Source organism: Panthera tigris, chromosome C2 (genome assembly GCF_018350195.1).
Source record: "Panthera tigris isolate Pti1 chromosome C2, P.tigris_Pti1_mat1.1, whole genome shotgun sequence".
NCBI lineage: Eukaryota > Metazoa > Chordata > Mammalia > Carnivora > Felidae > Panthera > Panthera tigris.
Window position 1 is genome coordinate 34514196 of NC_056668.1, and position 21358 is coordinate 34535553.

The 21358-nt window shown below is 34.7% G+C and overlaps 1 long non-coding RNA gene and 1 pseudogene across 6 annotated transcripts in view; both read left to right on the forward strand.

The window, feature by feature from the left end:
* Window positions 1-21358, forward strand: part of LOC102961944 — a 285798-nt gene that overhangs the window by 17448 nt on the left and 246992 nt on the right. The gene's annotated exons all lie outside the window — the stretch shown is intronic.
* Window positions 1610-2607, forward strand: LOC102961666 (annotated as a pseudogene).

Genomic DNA, 21358 nt, shown 5'->3' on the forward strand with positions numbered 1-21358 from the left:
ACATCTGTCTTTACATAAAATTAATAATCTACATGTGAATTTACCTATATCAAAACATCTTTTGAGAACTTTTTCAGAGATAATTAATCTTGTAGATATCTTTGCATTACTTCCCTTCATGAACACCTCCTAAATTAACTTTCATGTGGAAAAGTAACAATTTCTAGGCCAATCATATTAAATTATTTCATGAGAGAGTTTATCATTTCACCTGACTCAATATTCTACTACTTATACTTTTGATCTAAAACCTGTTTGACAGATAAAAGTTGAAACTCTTCCTTAGTGGGATGAGGTTAGAAAATTCTTTAAGATCTAAGAATAGTTCTAATATAAAAGGATTGAAGGGGGGCCTGGGTGGCTCAGTAGGTTAAGCATCTGACTTCAGCTCAGGTCATAATCTTGCAGTCTGTGAGTTTGAGCCCTGTGTCAGGCTCTGTGCTGACAGCTCAGAGCCTGGAGCCTGGTTTGGATTCTGTGGCTCCCTCTCTCTCTGCCCCTCCTCCACTCACATTCTTTCCCTCTTTCAAAAATAAATAAACACTAAGAAAAAATAAAAAGATTGTAGAGGCCAAATTTGAGGTACACATTTCTATGAAGTTATCACTGCCTATTAAATAACAGATACTTTTGCAGTATCCAGGTCTTTTTTTCTTTCTTTCTTTTTAACTTTTTTTTTCTTACTTTTTAAGTGAACAGTATTTAGAATTGAATTTGGTGCTCATTAAAATTGATACTCCCCTAGAGTAAAGTAGTTTAAATTAAAAAGATATACATATGTATGTGTATAAAGAAACTTTGATTCAATATTTTACCATAAACTGGAATTTCTGCAGAACTATATATAGATTTCTTAATATTCCCATGGCCCATCTCTATTATTAAGTTCAGCTGGGACTTCAGCTTCAAATGAGATGTAGTAATAAGTACTAGATTTACCCTCCTGTGTAAAACAACAACAACAACATCAAAATCAAGGTGCTGGGCATCAAGCAACCGAAGAGAGTAATCCCTGAGAAATAGAAAACATCTGAGGTGACCCCTACAAATGTAGGGGCTTTCTGCCATGAGAGATTTCCAAGTTATGGTTCAGAGAAGAAGAACACAGGAAGAACCTAGCCTGAGGAAGTGGAAGTCCAGAGAGAAAAAGCAGCCTAGAGTTTACAGGGCAACACCATAAAGGAGGGACCTGCACAGAAAAATAACCCAGACTCATGCAGAATGATCCTGCTGAATATTCCACAGAGAAGTGATCAGTGATTGTATTTGAGGAGACTGCCAGAGGTAGTAAAAAGCATCCAAAAGGATTAAAGCAAATAGTGCACAACATTGACACAGGCCAGGAAAAGTACCTGTTCCATACAGCCATACCAGAAAAACTCATAATTCATGTAGCATTGGGTAGGGTACTCAGAAGAGTCTTGTCTTAGTAGTGGGGGATAGTTAGCCCTATACTGGGTACTTTTTTGGAGCCACCTAACAAGTCATAAAAGCAAGACCATAAAGGATCTATTTCCAAGTAACCTGACTGCATACAAGAATGAAGCTTAAGGTAGAATCTGAGTGAGCCCTTGCAGAATTTGCTTCCCCTCTCTGGAACCAGGTCACCATGGCAACTGGACTGAAATTGATGAGAGCAATTAGAGTTTTTGAATTTGGTGGACCGGAAGGGCTGAAATTCCAGTCGAATGTGGCAGTATCAACTCCAAAAGACTATCAGGTTCTAATCAAGGTCCATGCACGTGGTGTAAACCCAGTGGAAACATATATTTGTTCTGGTACTCACAGGATAAAACCACTCTTACAACCTATACTCCTGGTTCAGGTGTGGCTGGGGTAATAGAAGCTGTATGAGATCATACATCTACTTTCAAGAAAGGTGATGGAGTTTTCACTACCAGCACCATCTCTGGGGGCTATGCCGAGTATGCTCTTGCGGAGATCTCACTGTTTACCCACTGCCAGAAAAACTGGACTTTAAACAAGGAGCTGCCATCGGTATCCCATTTTTTACTGCTTATTGAGCTCTGCTCCACAGTGCCCATGTGAAAGCTGGAGAAAGTGTTCTGGTTCATGGGGCTAGTGGAGGAGTTGGACTGGCAGTATGCCAGATTGCTAGAGTTTGTGGTTTAAAGGTTCTGGGCACAGCTGGTACTGAGGAAGGACAAAACATCGTTTTGCAAAATGGAGCCCATGAAGTGTTTAACCACAGAGAACGTAATTATATTAATAAAATTAAGAAATCTGTCGGTGAAAAAGGAATTGATGTGATCATTGAAATGTTAGCCAATGTAAATCTTAATAATGATTTGAATCTTCTGTCACATGGAGGGCGAGTAATAGCTGTTGGCAGCAGAGGTCCTATTGAAATAAACCCACGGGACACCATGACAAAGGAATCTGGTATAATTGGGGTTGCTCTCTACTCATCAACTAAGGAGGAATTTAGGCAATATGCAGCAGCCCTTCAAGCTGGAATGGAAATTGGTTGGTTGAAACCTGTAATAGGCTCTCAGTCAGTATTCATTGGAGAAGGTGGCCCAGGCTCATGAAAATATCATCCATAGCAGTGGAGCTACTGGGAAAATGATTCGTCTCTTAGAATGATTAAGTCATGTATTTCTTGTGTAATTAGAAGTTTCCTGCCCCAGTTTTACTTATACTACTTTTGCTCTAATTAGCATTCATTTGATTTAGTGAGTTTCTTATATTGAAAAACAAGATTTATCTTTAGAGATCCGAGCATTGGAGTACAATTTATTTTATAGTTCACAATATGCTTTATGCCTCACACCAACCTCTAATCAAGGAATCATCATAATGGGAAGTAGAATGTTATAGCCATTTGGCATTGGGTATTACAGAAATTCCTGGTACTTGATAATTAATTCCATACCTTGGACTAAAGCAAGCTAATTCAAAATAAGACTGCATGATTTCCAAGCCTACTTGTCCTTGTAAAGGATCTTCAGTATATGTTTAGCCCAGAACTATATTGGACTCAAGATTTTCTAGACTAAACAAGACCCCTTTTCCAAACTAATCTCATTGGCAAAGTAAACAATGTCCACACAAATTTGTTTTTTTTTAAAATAGTTTTCCAATATTTACCCAAATATTAGAACATTCACTATGTTAATTGTTGATTACTAATTATCCATATATTCTGTGAAGATAACAGCCTTATCTTTGTTATAATGTGATAGTAGGTCCATAGTCTCTCCAGACAGATACTTCTTGATGATTTGATTTTCAAAGTAGATTTAGAATTATCTGTGTGATGGGAGTCATATATTTTTCTTTAAATTACTAAACAAATTTGACATATTAAGAGTGGGTGGGTTTTGTTTTCATAGCATGGTAACTTGCAGTAAATTCTGTAGAAAAATAAAAACTGTGTTTATCTATTTCATCCTTATATAATACTTGCCTTACATCACATCTCTTTTACGTTGTTCCTAATGATTAATGCCTAACAGTGTTCTGTGTTTGAAGTCTTTATCTAAACTAAATAAATGTCATTAATGTTATGTGCAAAAAAAAAAAAAGAATGAAGCTTAAGAAATATTTATAAGAATGGATGCTTGGGTAGCTCAGTCAGTTGAGCATCCGGCTCTTGATTTTATCTAAGGTCATGATCCCAGGGTCATGGGATTGAGCCCTACATCAGGCTCCATGCTGAGTGTGGAGCCTGCTTAATATTCTCTCTCTCCCTCTGCCCCTCTCCCCTACTTGTATACACACACACACTCTCAAATTAAAATAAACAAATACATAAAACTGCTTTAAAAAAACATAAAGAATATTTATAGGCATAAGAAGACTCAGAAAGTAAAATCCACAAGGTCTGTCACCCAACCAAAGATTTGAAGACATGCAATGAAGCAGAAAGATATGATCCATACTGAGAATAATCAATCAATCAAACCTGATTTAAAACTGACATAAGTGCTAGAATTAGCAGACCCAAAGAATAAACACAGTAATTATGCCTTGAATACATGTGTCTAAAAAGTTAAGTAGAAATATTGAAGATAGGAAAAAGACCCACATCAGACTTGTAGAGATGAAAACTACAATGTCTAAATGAAAATTAAGGGTACTGAAGAAAAAGCAATAGACACTGTCCGAAATTTAAAACAGAAAATATAATTTTAGAACAAGTGCAAAGCTCAAGTGAGCTCTGGAAGAACTTCAAGCAACCTTTTAAATATGTAACTGGATCCCTGAAGTAGTGAAAAAAGAAGGGGCAAACAAAACAATCTAAAGAAACACTGGCCAATGTTTTTCAAATGTCATGAAAATTAAAAACCCGTATTCCAAGAAGCTAAATGAGCTTTAAGCACAAAAAGTAAAGAAAATCACATCAACACACTTCATAATACAATTGCTTAAAACCAGTTATAAAAGGAAAACTCTTAAGAGCAGCCAAAGGAAAAGAGATATGTATACAAATAAAAGTTAGGAAGAAAGCAGAATTCTCACTGGAAAAATGCAAACAGTGGAGGAATATCTTTAAAAATGTAAAAGAGAAGACAGAAAACCTAGAGTTTAATACTCAGTGAATATATTTTTCAAAAATAAATGAAAAAACAAGGGTAGTTCAAATATATAAAAACTGGAAAATAATTTTGAGGAGACTTACACTACAATAAACTGAAAAGAACTTTCTCATGCAGATGAAAAATGATACCAGCTGAAAGTATACATCTAAAGGAATTAAGATTACCAAAAAAGGTAACTATGTGGGTAAAAAAAAAAAATTTTCCTATAATTTAAATTTCTTCAAAAGATAATTCACGACTTAAACAAATTCATTGTGTTTTATAACATGTATAAGTAAAATAAATGAAAAAATACTAAAAGACCAGGAAGTAGAAATGGAAGTAAACTATTGTCAACTTACATGTACATATAGTGATATAAAATCACTTAAAGTCGAATATGTTAAGTTAAAGATGTATACTCAGTATACATCAGTATAAACCTCAGTACAATCAATAAAATAAGAAAATAAAGAAGTATAACTAATAATCCAAAAAAGGAAATGAAATGGAATCACTAAAACATACTGAGTCCACAAGAAGACAGAAAAGGCAGGAAGTAGAACAAAGAGCAGAAAGGACAAAAAAAAAAAAAAGATGATAGACTTAAATCTAAATATATGAATAATCATACTAAATATAATAGGTCCAGACATTCCAATTAAAAAGAGATTGTCAGATTAGAAGACCCAGATCAATGCTGCCTATAATAAATTCATTGTAAATATAAATATACAAAAGAGATGCTATGCTAAAACTATTCAAAATGAAGCTGAAGCAGCCATATTAATATCAGACAAAGTACATTTCAAGGCAAATAATATTACAGGAATAAAGAAGATTACTTCATAGTGATCAAAGGGTCTACTTATCAAAAAGACATAATAATTCTAAATCTTTGTGCATCTAATACCAGATTTTTGAAATACATAAAGCAAAACTGATAGAACTGAAAGAAGAAATAGACAAGTACAGTATTACAGGTAGATATTTCAATACCTTTCTCTCAAAATATGATAGAATAAATAAACAAAATCAGTAACAATATGGAATTTTTGAAGAATATTATCAACACACTGACCCAATGGACATTGGTTAAATGCACACTCTTCCAGTGCACATGGAAAATTTTCCAAAATAGACTATCATGGATAATAAGAACAAGTCTCAATAACTTTAAAAGATTAAAATTATAAAGAGTTTGTTCTCTGACCACAATGGAATTAAATGAGAAAACAAGAGAAACATATCTGGAAAATCCCTGAATATTTGATAATAAATAACACATGGGTTAAAGATGAAATAGAATTGTAAAATATTTTATAATAAATTACAATAAAAACACAGGGTTTCTGGGAGTACTTAGGAGTAAAGCAGTACTTAGGAGAAAATGCATGCATAGCTCTAAACACCTGTTGGAGAGGAAAAGTCTCAAATCAATGACCTCAGCTTCTATTTTAAAAATTAGAAAAAGAAAGCTAACTAAACCAAAGTGAGTAGAAGAAATTAAAAGACCAAAATAGAAATGAATGAAATAGAAAACAAAATCAATAGAGAAAACCAAAAATAAACAAACCTAATTCATTGAAAAGGTTGATACAATTGGTAATCCTATAACCAGATTAATTAAAGGAAGGAAGGGAGAATAGAAGTATGTTACCAATATACCAATATGAAGAATGGAAGCAGGGACATCACTATGGATTCTGCAGATATTAAAAAGACATTAAAATATTATTATGAGAAACTTTAGCCTATAAATTCAACAACTGAAACAAAATAGAAAAAGTTTTTTAAAGACAAAAACTACTAAAGCTTATTGAAGAAGAAATAGATAATCTATAAATATATATGTATATATGCATGCATAAACACACAAATATGTGTGTGTATATATATATATACATACATATATGTGTGTATATATATACACACACATATATATACATATATATATATATATATATATATACACATATATATATGACATTCAATTTTACTAAGTAAACTTCCCATGAAGAAAGCCCAGATGGTGTCACTGATTAATTCTATCAAACCTTTAAAGAAGAAATTATACCAATTCAACACAAACTCTTCCAGAAAATTAAAGAATGGGAAATACTTCCAAATTCATTCTATAAGGCCATCATGACCATTAAACCAAAACCAGACAAAGACATCACAAAAAAGAAAACTAAACATGAATATCCTTCATAAACCTAAATGAAAAAAATATTTTTAGGAAACTAGTAAATAGATTTCAACCATATATAAAAGGGATAGTGTATCATGAACAAACAAGTAAGATTTATCTAAGGAATGCAAGGTTGGTTTAACATTTATGAATTAATATAATTCACCACATGAAAACAATAAAATGAAAAATCATGTGATCATTTCTATAAGCACAGGAAAACAATGTGACAAAATCCAACATCCATTTATGATAAGAATTCCCAGCAAACTGTGAAGAGAAGGGGCCTTCCTCAACCTGACAAAGGTCATCTACAAAAGTTTTTCTGCTAACATACTTAATGGTGAAAGACTAAATCCAGGGACAACACAAGGATGCCCATTCTCATCCCTTCAATTCAATATTGTTTTGAAAGTTCTGGACAGTGCATTTTGGAAAATAAATAAGTTGTCTAAGTTGGATAGAAAGAGAAAATGCCCTTAATTACAAATTCTGTGATTGTCTATATGGAAACCTGTAAAATATCTACTAGCATTAACAAGTGAGTTTAATTAATTACAGAATATGAGATCAAAATACAAAAACCAATTGTTTCTGTACACTAGCAATTAATGAGAGGTAGTTGAAATTTTAATTTTTAATTTTTATTGTTATTTATTTATTTGAGAGAGAGAGAGCACACAAGGCAGAAAGGAGGGCAGAGGTAGAGAGAGAAAGGGAGTGTTAAGCAGGCTGTACTCTCAGGGTGGAGTCTGACTTGGGGCTTGATTCCGTGACCCTTGGATCATGACCTGAGCCAAAATCAAGAGTCAGACACTGAACCAACTGAGCTACCCAGGCACCACAAGAGGTAACTGAAATATTTAAAAGATTACAACTGAAAGAACATTAAAAAATATGAAGTACTTTGGAATAAATCTGGTAAAAAATGTTCAAGTTCTGTACACTGAAAGCTATAAAATATTGCTTCAGCAAATTAAAGAACACTTAAATAAATGTAGAGACATATTAGGTTCAATGATAGGAATAATCAATGTTGTTAAGATGACAGTTCTCCCTTTACTAATCTATAGAATCAATGCAATCCCAATTAAAATCCTAGTATACCTTTTTTTTTTTAGAAATTGCTAAGTCAATTCTAAAAAATTCACATGGAAATTCAAAGGACTTGGAATAACCAAAACAAGTGTTTAAAAGAAAAATAAATATTACCTGATTTACAATACTTATTATAAAACCATAGTATAAAGACAATGTGGTCTTGGGGAAAAGACAGATAAATGAACTGTTGGGACAGAATTGAAAGTCCAGTAATAGACCACACCAAGCAATTACTTGATTTTTGACAAAGGTTTAAAGGAAATTTGATGCAGAAAGGATAATCTTTGATACATGAACAATTGGATTTTTACATTTATTCCATATAATCCATACTGCTAATTAAATACAAAAGTCATAAAAGAGAATCATAAAACTAAATTGTAAACCTAAAACTGTAAAAATTATAGAAGAAAACATAGGAGAAACCATTCTGACCTTGGGTTAGGCACAGATTTCTATGTTTTTGAGGTTATTTATTTATTTATTTATTTAGAGAAAGAGAGAGAAAGCATACGCATGGAAGCTGGGGAGGGGCAGAGAGAGGGAGAGAGAGAATCCCAACCCGGGTCTTCTCAGTGTGGAGCCTGACACAGGGCTAGATCTCATGACAGTAAAATCACAACCTGACCCTATATCAAGATTTGGATGCTTAACAACTGAGCCACCCAGGCACCCCCTAGACAAAGATTTCTTTTATTCAAACACAAAAGCTTGGCCCATAAATAAATATATTGATAAATTTAACAATAAAATTATTTTTTTTTTTTATTCTTTGAAAGACACTCTTTAAAGAATGAAATGACAAGACCCAGGCTGGAAGAAAGTATTTGCAAAACATTTATCTTAAAAAAGACTATAACTAGAATATATAGAACTTACAAAACAATGGTAAGGTAGTTTGACTCCTGAACACACTCTTGGCTCTACTGTCTCCTGGACAGTACAAAGAGTGTTATGGAATTACCAAGTAGACCAACTAGGCTGCAGTAGTAAGATCATATAGGGAAACTAGGCAGCAACATCATGTTAAAGCATGAGGCATGCTGGAACCAGGAAGTAACACTGAAAATGGTGGAGAAAAGTAATGCAGGATTACACAGGACTGGGGAAATGATTTAGTTAGATTGTGTACATAGTATGATCAGTCTAGCAAAGCTGTTCAAAGCACAGGGTGTAAAGCTTGCTGTGCCTGGAGTAGAGGTTACAGCATGTAGTTCTACTAGGGTATCAAGATCTTTGTTCAGAGAATGTGTTTTAAGGGACTTATTCCTAATGGAAACTAAAGTACTATATATACATTTGGAATCATGTTTGAAGACTTGAGACAAATGCACCCTTAGAGGGCAGATGCAGAAAATCCAAAAAAGAAGACAAAGGAGACAGAAGTCTTAAGGTAAAAGAAAAATAATAATATTTACAGATATCAAGGGAAGAAAAAGTTTCAAAACACACCTCATTGAAAATTATAGAGAAGTCAAGAAGGGGACATTAAGAATCGATGGTTAGATGATTAGTTATGACCAGTAAGAGTGTAGTACTGGTAGACTGGTGGGATAGGGAATGGATACCCATGGGGACAAACTAGATCTGGAAACAGATTGTCCAGGTTTAAACACTGATTTCATCCTAAAAAAAAAAAAAAAAAAAAAAAAAAAATTGCAACTTTGGCCAAATTTCTTAAGCCTTCTGTCCCAATCAAATGGGGATAATATAATAATAATCACATCATAAATTATAAAGATAAAATAAAAACTTTGTCACATAGTGTACAGTAAAACTAGCTATAAAAATCATATATTCATTTGAGAAGTTTAGTTATGTAAGGCAAAAGATAAATAGATATAGTTCTCCTTTTTCTAGGCCACACCAATTATGGAGAAAATTAAATATTTATGCTACTATAGTAACAGATACCTCGTCCTAGGTCAGAAATGGTTTTTTAATTGGGATTAGAATTCCACCTGCTTTCCTTACTTTCTGCCCTTAACTCCTGAATCAAGAGAAAGTATTTCTTAATAGTCCCCTTTTGTAAAATATATCTTCTGTTGGCTATCCCTGATACTCCCAACCCTGCACTCTTTCTTTCTTCAGCATGTATGCCACTGATTGCTAATTACTGACCTCTAAGATGAGATCATGCATGCAATGAAGGTATAAGAAAGATGTACTAAGAAGAACATATGGAACATAAGTATTCTTAAATTATATCACTGTCAAGATTTATTCATAAATGATATATTTTCCATTATTATATTTATAAAAATATATTCATTAGAAGAATATATCTGTGAAAAAATATATTCATTCTTGTGATTATACTATCTTATGACCTCAATCTTTTTTGTCTACACTGCAGTCTTCCACTCTAGCAATAAAGAGGGCAGAGACAAAAATAAATATTTTCACAAAGACTTATATAATCACAATAAAATCTGGTCAACTAAAACTAAATAGTCAAACAAATTTGGAAACTAATAAGTTAGTGAATTGAATTCTGGCAAATTGTGTTCCCTGCTTGCCCTTGCATTCATTGAGATTTCTTTTTATCCTTGTAAGGAATTTCCTCCCTTTTTATTTAGACTAGTTTAAGATGAGTTTTTATTACTTGCTTTCAAAAAAACCTTGACTAACATATACTCTCGTATCTGGCTCCTTTCCAAATGCATGTTTCACATCTTCCCTTTCAATGTCAAACTTTTTAAATGAGTTTATAATAACTTCATTACTTCCCTTCTCAGTCATTCCTAGTGGTTTCTACCTGTACTACACTGCCAAAACTAATCTAACCACGGTTGCCAGTGAGTTCTACGTCAATAAATCCAGTAGAACAACTGCAGTTTTTATTTAACTTGATTTTTCAGCAGCATTTGACATTGTTTCACCCTGGAAATTCTTTCCTTCATTTATTTAATATTTTTTCTATATTTTCTATTGATTTAGCTGTACCTTTTTGATCTCCTTTGTCATATCTTTCTTACCTGATCCTTAAATGTCAGAGTTCCTCTGGAATTTCTTCCTCACTACTGTTTTTTTTGTTTTGTTTTGTTTTGTTTTTTTTCCTTTTTTTCTCTCTGGTTTTCCTTTTTTTTTTTTTTTTTTTTTTAAAGAAATGTTATCACCACATACCCAGTTACTCAAGAGAGAAAATTGGGACTCATGCAGTCATCCTTGATGGTTTCCTTTTCTTTACTGCCCCTATAAAAGAGTCTACCTTCAGATTGCTCTTAGGCTAACCACTTTTCTCAGCTTTACTGCCAGCCGCCCTGTTCTGATTCCCACCATCACAGTCCCACCTGAACTTACTACAATGTTTTTTTAAGTGATCTACATCCAATTGATTTCTTCTCTAAACTATTCTTTAATCTCAGCTACAATGTTAAAAAAATTTAAATCATAAAATGAAATAATTCTTACTTAAGACCCTTAACAGCTTTCTAATATTTTTAGAATGAAGTCCAACAGGGCTTCCCACAGTGCGGATGGTTCCCACCTGTTATCTTCAACCTCATCCCTTACATGCTTCCTTCTTTATATTTCATTCACATTTGGTTTCTTTTGGCATTAGTAAGGTACTATTAGCTCTTTGGCCTATGGGCCCTCAAGTGGACTGACTTCCCTGAGCCTGGGTAGCCCATCCCATTCCCCACTTTCACCACATTAATATGCACTCATCTTTGAAGCCTTAAGTAAGTTGTCATCACCTTGGCTCTTATCAAACACAAGGCTGGGTTTCATGACATCCTTCCCATCTCTTTTGTAATATCTATTACACATACAATTATTTAATATCTGTATTTTCTTCAATATTATAAATTCCCTAAAGGCAAAGGCCAAAGCTATTTTATTGCTGTGTCTCTAAACCTAGCCCAGGCCAGGCTGATAACAGATGTTAAAAAAAATATGAAATGAATGAGTGACTTTTTTCCAGAATCCATTGTGTGACTATAAACTATATTATATTTGTAAACTATATTATAAGCTTTTCCTTGAGATAAAGCAAATGCTTTTCCTAAACCAAGGTGGTCCTTGCATTGATGGCTTGAAGTTGTAACTATACACTGTGAATAGATAAAAAATCCATTTGCCCCAAAATATCTTACCTGGTAATCTATCATAATTCTCTTCCTTAGTATTTGTCCTAAAACTGACCTGCCTTCACCCACATTCACTTGGAATCCCTAATTATGGGATGAAGTATTAATTGCTTTCCAAAAAGTCAGTGTGAAATGCATATCATTTTTTTTTCCCTGGGGGCAGAATCCCACTTCCCTGTCTTCAGCCAACTGGAAGGTTTATTAGATTTGCTAATTGTTAAATGCTACCCTTGAGGATATGAGAGAAAGAACACATAGCTGTTACTAGGGACTGTAAACTTAACCCAGAAAAATAGGGCCTTTCTGACCTTTATGTTTTGGAATGCTAAGTAAGAAAATTGGCCATCAGAAAGAAGGATGACAATGAAGACTAAGTTCCTCACAAGTTTGTATAACCAGCCCAAATGCCTTTAAAATGGATATGTATTTTGAAGTAATCCTTTTAATATGTAATAACAGGGTAGTACCTAGTTATTGCGCCCTTGAGCCAGGTTTCCCTGATAGCTCTGTCATTGGCCAACTGAAGGCAGAATAAATGAAATTAACTCTCCAGGAATAAATGGCACCAAACTCCATGACATAGATTGGAAGGAACCCAAACACAGGCTTTAAACTCCATCTTAAAATGAAGGCCAAATCAACAAAATGGCCTGTACATAAATACGATTTGAAAAAAGAAAAATGAAAGAAGGCAGGTAAGTAAAATACAATGGTGCTCAGTAGTAGACAGTAAAAGTACTACAAGGGAAAAAAGCATATCAACATACAGAATCTTACCACATTTCATCAATTCTATGGTATGTTCCTTCTCTATATTTCTCATCTATGAAATGAGGATGTATTTTACAATTGATGATGTGTCAAATTTAAATGGAAATATGTTTTATTTCTTAGTGGTGCATATAATGATGTGTCTTATAATCAATGACATCTTAGAATGATTGATTGAAATACAGTATTTTCTTATAAATATATCCTGGTGGCACATGTTCATTGCCATATTTTCAATTCATGTCATAAACATTTTTATGTTTGGCATAATTGCCACATATAGCCCGTGAAAGAGAACAGGAAACTTAGGTAATGGATATATTTGATGGAGAGTTAAAACATGACAAACCTCCACAGATAGCAACAATCCAGAAAGGGCAATAAATTCTTGAATTTGAATAGATCAGTAAAGACCCTGTATTCTACAGAAACAAGTCATTAGATTTATACATAGAGGAGGGAGTGTGAGGGGTGAAGGTAGAGAGAAACAGAGAGAGAGAGAGCGAGAGAGAGAAGGAGAGAGAAAACACACATGATATGCAGATATGTAAAAGCACCAACCAATATAATTTTCTTCTATTTAAAGATGACAGGAAAATCTCTGAAGTTAGGTAACAAAACTTTCTTTCCCTTTTTCTTTCTTTCTTGCTTTTTTTTTGTTATTGTTGTTACTTAGGACTTTCTTTTTTAAAGTTTACACTGAGTGATAATTAGTTGAGTTGGAAAATGCCAAATGAAAGTGAAAATCTAACACAGGCTGCATATGAATGTCTTCTCAGGAAATTCTTGTAGATTTTTTTTTTCCTTGTCAAGCAGTGTATGTCGGTGAATTGTACCTAAAGAAAGATGACTATCAGACTGGTGGCACCAAAACTAGTCAAAATATTCTTTTTTTTTTTTTTTAATCAAAATATTCTCAGTGGTACTCAAGAATAGCAGAGAAAGGTAGAGGGCTTTATGCTAAAAACAAAAACAAAAACAAAAAACCCAAAAAACAAAAAAACAAAACAAAAAAACCAATCCTTGCACAAAAAGCAAGAACTAATCACAAAGAAACCTCAGAATTGCCTTCCCATAAATGTTCTTTACAAAGCAGTGCATTATTTTACAAGTCACTATTGATCAAAAGTTAGTTTCAATAAGGTATTTCTATCACTGGAAATGACTATTGGACTCTTATTTATTTGTATAAGTTTTTCCTGAAAAAATACAAAGATTTTAAAAATATTTGTTCTTGGGGCACCCGAGTGTCTCAGTTAGGTGTTTGACTCTTTATTTCAGCTCAGGTCATGAACTCACTGTTAATGAGTTCGAGCCCCACATCCGGCTCTGTGCTGATAGTGCAAAGCCTGCTTGGGATTCTCTGTACCCCTCTCTTTCTGCCCCTCCCCTGCTTGCACATGCACACACATGTGCTCTCTCTCTTTCTCTCAAAATAAATAAATAAACTTAAAAAATGTATTTGTTCTTGAATGTTGCAAAAAACTCCTCAATTCAGAAGAATTGAGAGCAAGTTGAAACAGATTCTTCTTCCTCTTCCCAACCACATCAGATTAAGAACTGACTATAAGGCTTATTTGTTGTTGTTGTTAAGTATAATTAACATACAATATTTTATTAGTTTCAGGTGTAAAAACATATTTCTTTAACATTTGCAACAACGTGGATGGAACTAGGAGTATATTATGCTAAGCAAAATAAGTCAGTTGGGGAAAGACAAATACCATATGATTTCATTCATATGTGGAATTTAAGAAACAAAACAGATGGACATAGAGGGAGGGAAGCAAAAATAAGGTAAAAACAGAGAGGGAGACAAACCATAGGAGACTCTTAAATGCAGGGAACAAACTGAGAGCTGCTGGTGGGGTGTTGGGTGTGGGGATGGGCTAAATGGGCAATGAGGAGGACAGTTGTTGGGATGAGCACTGGGTGTTATATGTAAGTGATGAATCACTAAATTCTATTCCTGAAATCATTATTGCACCATATGTTAAGTAACTTGGATTTAAATTTTAAAAATATAAGGGAATTATAAAGTATAACATAAATATAAATTAATGAAACAAATACAAAAAAACCATATTGCTTTAACAATTCTATACGTTATTCAATGCTCACCATTGTAAATGTAGTCATCACTTGTCACCATAGAACATTATTACAATATTATTGACTATATTCCCTATGCTGTACTTTTCATCTCTGTAACTTATTTATTTTATAACTAAAAGTTTATATCTCTTTATCCCCTTTATCTATTTCATCCCCTCACCTCCCACCAACCTTCCCTCTGGTAGCCATCAGTTCACTCTTGTATTTAAGGGTGTTTTTATTTGTTTGTTTGTTTTTTTTTTAGATTCCTCATATAAGTGAAATCATATGGTATTTGTCTTTCTGTGTTTGACTTATTTCTCTTGGCAAGTCCATCCATATCCATCCATGTTGTCACAGATGGCAAGATCTCATTCTTTTTTATGGCTGAATAACATTCCATTATGTATATAAAACTTCCTTATCCATTTATCTATCAATGGATACTTGGCTTGCTTTCATATCTTGCTTATTATAAATCATGCTATAATAAACATAGGGATGCATATATCTTTTCAAATTAGTGTTTCTGTTTTCTTTGAGTAAATACCCAGTAGTAGAATTATTTCTATTTTCTTTTTTTAAATTTTTTGAGGAAACTCCATACTGTTTTTCATAGTGGTTGTACCAACTTACATTCCCACCAATAGTACCATAAGGGTTCTTTTTTCTCCACATCTTTGCCAACATTTGTTATTTCATTTCCTTTTACTTTTCTTTCTTTCTTTCTTTCTTTCTTTCTTTCTTTCTTTCTTTCTTTCTTTCTTTCTTTCTTTCCTTCCTTCCTTCCCTTCCCTTCCCTTCCCTTCCCTTTCCTTTCCTTTCCTTTCCTTCTCTTCTTCCTTCCTTCCTTCCTTCCTTCCTTCCTTCCTTCCTTCCTTCCTTCCTTTTTCTGATTCTAACCATTCTGACAATTGTAAGGTGATTCTTGTGGTTTTGATTTGTATTTCCCTGATGATTAGTGATGTTGAGCCTGTGTCGTTTTATGTGTCTGCTAACCACCTGTAGGTCTTCTTTGGGAAAATGTCTATTTAGGTCCTCTGCCCATTTTTTAATGAGATTATTTGGGGTTTTGTTACTGAGTTCCATAAGTTATTCATATTTTTTGGATATTAACCCCTTATTGGATATATCTTTTACAAATATCTTCTCCCATTCAGCAGATTGTCATTTTCTTTTGTTGATGGTTTCCTTCACTGTGCAGAAGCCTTTTGTTTTGGTGTAATCCCAATAGTTTATTTTTGCTATTGTTTCCCTTGCCTGAGAAAACATATCTAGAAAAATGTTGCTAAGGTTGTTGCCAAAGATATTACTTCCATGTTTTCTTTTACCAGTTTTATGGTTTTAGGTCTCATATATAGGTCTTTAATCCATACTTCTAATGTTTATTTTTTGAGAGAGCATGAGCAGAGAAGGGGAAGAGATGGGGACAGAGGACCCAAAGCAGGCTCTGTGCTGACAGCAGTGTGCCCGATGTGGGGCTCAAACTCAAGAACAGTGAGATCAGCTGATATCGGATGCTCAACCAACTGAGCCACCCAGAGGCCTTGGTCTTTAATCCATTTTGAGTTTATTTTTGTGTATGTTGTGTAAAAGTCCAATTTCATTCTTTTCCGTGTAGCTGTCCAGTTACCCCAGCACCATTTATTGAAAAGAGTGTCTCTTCCCCATTGTATATTCTTGCCTCTTTGTTATAGATTAATTGACCAGATAAGTGGGTATATTGCTGGGCTCTCAATTCTGTTCCATTGACCTCTGTGTGTATATTTGTGCCAGTATCATATGATTTGATTGTTATGGCTTTGTGTAGTATACCTTGAAATCTAGGATTGTGATACTTCCAGCTTTGTTTTCTTTCTCAAGATTGCTTTGGCCATTCAGAGTCTTTTGTGGTTCCATAATGAATTTTGATATTATTTGTTCTAGTTCTGTAAAAATAAATAAATAAAATAAAGTCCTGTTAGTTTTCACCAAATAAGCTTTATTTTTTTTTTAATTTTTTGTTTAATGTTTATTTATTTTTGACAGAGACAAACAGAGCATGAGCGGGGGAGGGGCAGAGAGAGAGGGAGATGCAGAATCCAAAGCAGGCTCCAGGCTCTGAGCTGTCAGCACAGAGCCCGACGTGGGGCTCGAACTCACAGACCATGAGATCATGACCTGAGCCGAAGTTGGACACTCAACCGACTGAGCCACCCAGGCGCCCCTCACCAAATAAGCTTTAGAAAGAGCCTCTGTTTTAGAGGTGTGGGCCACCAAAAAGAGAGTGATAGTATCCACTGTCCATTATCCCTAATGTTCCAGCGTTGGTTTTAAGGTTTAACACTATCAAGATATGGTCCTATGCTCACAGTGGATGTGGCAGGTGATTGCTTTGCTGGTCTTAACTCTTCCTGGGCTTTGGATCTGCTGCTTCCCTGCAGTTTATTTGATTTTTTTCTAACTATTTTTCAAAAGAGTAGGATCACCCTATAGGAATGTACTTTGGGATAAAGATGGCAACATTCAACTTTTGTATGCAGTTTTAACCTAATTTTTATCATTGGAAGAATGAGCTGCTCCTCACAGATCCATTTTCCAGAATGTTTTAGGTGAGAAATGGGGAGAAGAGGGATTTCTTCACATTGGCTTATCTCCTCCTAAGTAGCATTTGCAGGACATGAGCCTTTATTTGTTGCCTCAATTTGTTTATTTTGCCCAGTTAAATGAAGTTTATTTATTTTTTATTTTTTTTAATTATGAAATTTATTGTCAAATTGGTACCATGCAACACCCAATGCCCATCCCAACAGGTGCCCTCCTCAATGCCCATCACCAACTTTCCCCTCTCTCCCACTCCCATCAACCCTAAGTTTATTCTCAGTTTTTAAGAGTCTCTTATGGTTTGCCTCCTTCCCTCTCTGTAACTTTTTTTTTCCCCTTCTCCTCCCCCATGGTCTTCTGTTAAGTTTCTCAGAATCCACATAAGAGTGAAAATATATGGTATCTGTCTCTCTGTATGACTTATTTCACTTAGCATAACACTCTTCAGTTCCATCCACATTGCTACAAAAGGCCATATTTCATTCTTTCTCATTGCCATGTAGTATTCCATTGTGTATATAAACCACAATTTCTTTATCCATTCATCAATTGGTGGACATTTAGGCTCTTTCCATAATTTGGCTATTGTGGAGAGTGCTGCTATAAACATTGGGGTACAAATGCCCCTATGCATCAGTACTCCTGTATCCCTTGGGTCAATTCCTAGCAGTGCTATTGCTGGGTCATAGGGTAGATCTATTTTTAATTTTTTGAGGAACCTCCACGCTGTTTTCGAGAGCGGCTGCACCAGTTTGCATTCCCACCAACAGTGCAAAAGGGTTCCCCTTTCTCCACATCCTCACCAGCATCTATAGTCTCCTGATTTGTTCATTTTGGCCACTCTGACTGGCGTGAGGTGATATCTGAGTGTGGTTTTGATTTGTATTTCCCTGATGAGGAGTGACATTGAGCATCTTTTCATGTGCCTATTGGCCATCTGGATATCTTCTTTAGAGAAGTGTCTACTCATGTCTTCTGCCCATTTCTTCACTGGATTATTTGTTTCTCAGGTGTGGAGTTTAGTGAGCTCTTTATAGATGTTGGATACTAGCCCTTTGATATATCAGTTGCAAATATCTTTTCCCATTCCATCAGTTCTCTTTTAGTTTTGTTGTTTCCTTTGCAGTGCAGAAGCTTTTTACCTTCGTGAGGTCCCAATAGTTCATTTTTGCTTTTAATTCCCTTGCCTTTGGAGATGTGTCAAGTAAGAAATTGGTACAGCTGAGGTCAAAGAGGTTTTTTTCCTGCTTTCTCCTCTAGGGTTTTGATGGTTTTCTGTCTCACATTCAGGTCCTTTAGCCATTTCGAGTTTATTTTTGTGAATGGTGTGAGAAAGTGGTCTAGTTTCATTCTTCTGCATGGTGCTGTCCAGTTCTCCCAGCAGCATTGGTTAAAGAGACTGTCGTTCTTCCATTGGATATTCTTTCCTGCTTTGTCAAAGATTAGTTGCACATACTTTTGTGGGTATAATTCTGGAGTCTCTATTCTATTCCATTGGCCTATGTGTCTGTTTTTGTGCCAGTACCATGCTGTCTTGATGATTACAGCTTTGTGGTAGGGGCTAAAGTCGGGGATTGTGATGCCTCCCACTTTGGTCTTCTTCTTCAATATTACTTTGGCTATTCGGGGTCTTTTGTGGTTCCATACAAATTTTAGGATTGCTTGTTCTAGCCTCGAGAAGAATGCTGGTGCAATTCTTATTGGGATTGCATTGAATGTGTAGATTGCTTTGGGTAGTATTGACATTTTAAAAATATTTATTCTTCCAATCCATGATCATGGAATGTTTTTCCATTTCTTTGTGTCTTCTTCCATTTCCTTCACAACCTTTCTACAGTTTTCAGCATACAGATCTTTGACATCTTTGGTTAGGGTTATTGCTAGGTATTTTATTATTCTTGGTGCAGTTGTGAATGGGATCAGTTTCTTTATTTGTCTTTCTGTTGCTTCACTATTAGCGTATAAGAATGCAACTGATTTCTGTACATTAACTTTATATCCTGCGACTTTGCTGAATTCATGTATCAGTTTTGGCAGACTTTTGGAGGAGTCTATCGGGTTTTCCATGTATAATATCATGTCATCTGCAAAAAGTGAAAGCTTGACTTCATCTTTGCCAATTTCGATGCCTTTGATTTCCTTTTGTTGTCTGATTGTTGATGCTAGCACTTCCAACACTATGTTAAACAACAACGATGAGAGTGGACATCCCTGTCATGTTTCTGATCTCAGGAGGAAAGCTCTCAGTTTTTCCCCATTGAGGATGATATTAGCTGTGGGCTTTTCATAAATGGCTTTTATGATGTTTAAGTATGTTCCTTCTATCCCGACTTTCTTGAGGGTTTTTATTAAGAAAGGGTGCTGAATTTTGTCAAATGCTTTTTCTGCATTGATTGACAGGATCATATGGTTCTTTTCTTTTATTAATGTGATGTATCACATTGAATGATTTGCAAATGTTGAACCAGCCCTGCAGCCCAGGAATGAATCCCACTTGATCATGGTGAATGATTCTTTCTATATGCTGTTGAATTCAATTTGCTAGTATCTTATTGAGAATTTTTGCATCCATATTCATCAGGGATATTGGCCTGTACTCTTTTTTTGCTGGGTCTGTGTCTGGTTTTGGAATCAAAGTATGCTGGCTTCATAGAATGAGTCTGGAAGTTTTCCTTCCCTTTCTATTTTTTGGAACAGCTTGAGAAGGATAGGTATTATCTCTGCTTTAAATGTCTGGTAGAATGCCCCAGGGAAGCCATCTGGTCCTGGACTCTTATTTGTTGGGAGATATTTGATAACTGATTAAATTTATTTGCTGGTTATGGGTCTGTTCAAGTTTTCTATTTCTTCCTGTTTGAGTTTTGGAAGTGGTTGGGTGCTTAGGAATTTGTCCATTTGTTCCAGGTTGTCCACTTTATTGGCATATAATTTTTCATAGTATTCCCTGATAATTACTTGTATTTCTGAGGGACTGGTTGTAATAATTCCATTTTTATTCACGATTTTACCTATTTGGGTCATCTCCCTTTTCTTTTTGAGAAGCCTGGCTAGAGGTTTATCAATTTTGTTCATTTTTTCAAAAAAACTAACTCTTGTTTTCATTGATCTCTTCTACTGTTTTCTTAGATTCTATATTGTTTATTTCTGCTCTGATCTTTATTATTTCTCTTCTTCTGCTGGGTTTGGGGTGTCTTGCTGTTCTGCTTCTATTTCCTTTAGGTGTGCTCTTAGGTTTTGTATTTGGGATTTCTTGTTTCTTGAGATAGGCCTGAATTGCAATGTCTTTTCCTCTCAGGACTGCCTTTGCTGCATCCCAAAGCATTTGGATTGTTGTATTTTCATTTTCATTTGTTTCCATATATGTTTTAATTTCTTTTCTAAGTGTCTGGTTGACCCATTCATTCTTTAGTAGGGTGTTCTTTAACCTCCAAGCTTTTGAGGTTTTCCAGTCTTTTTCCTGTGGTTGATTTCAAGTTTCATAGCATTATGGTCTGAAAGTGTGCATGGTATGATCTGAATTCTTGTATACTTATGAAGGGCTGTTTTGTGACCCAGTATGTGATCTACCTTAGAGAATGTACCATGTGCACTCGAGAAGAAAGTATATTCTCTTGCTTTGGGATGCAGAGTTCTAAATATATCTTTCAAGTGCATCTGATCCAATGTATCATTCAGGACCCTTGTTTCTTTATTGATCCCATGTCTAGATAATCTATCCATTGTTGTAAGTGGAGTATTAAAGTCTCCTGCAATTACCACATTTCTATCAATAGGTTGCTTATATTTGTGATTGTTTTATATATTTGGGGGCTTTCATATTTGATGCATAGACATTTATAATTGTTAGCTCTTCCTGATCAATAGACCCTGCAATTATTATATATTGCCCTTATTAATCTCTTGTTACAGCCTTTAATTTAAAGTCTAGTTTGTCTGATATAAGTATACCTACTCCAGCTCTCTTTTGACTTCCAGTA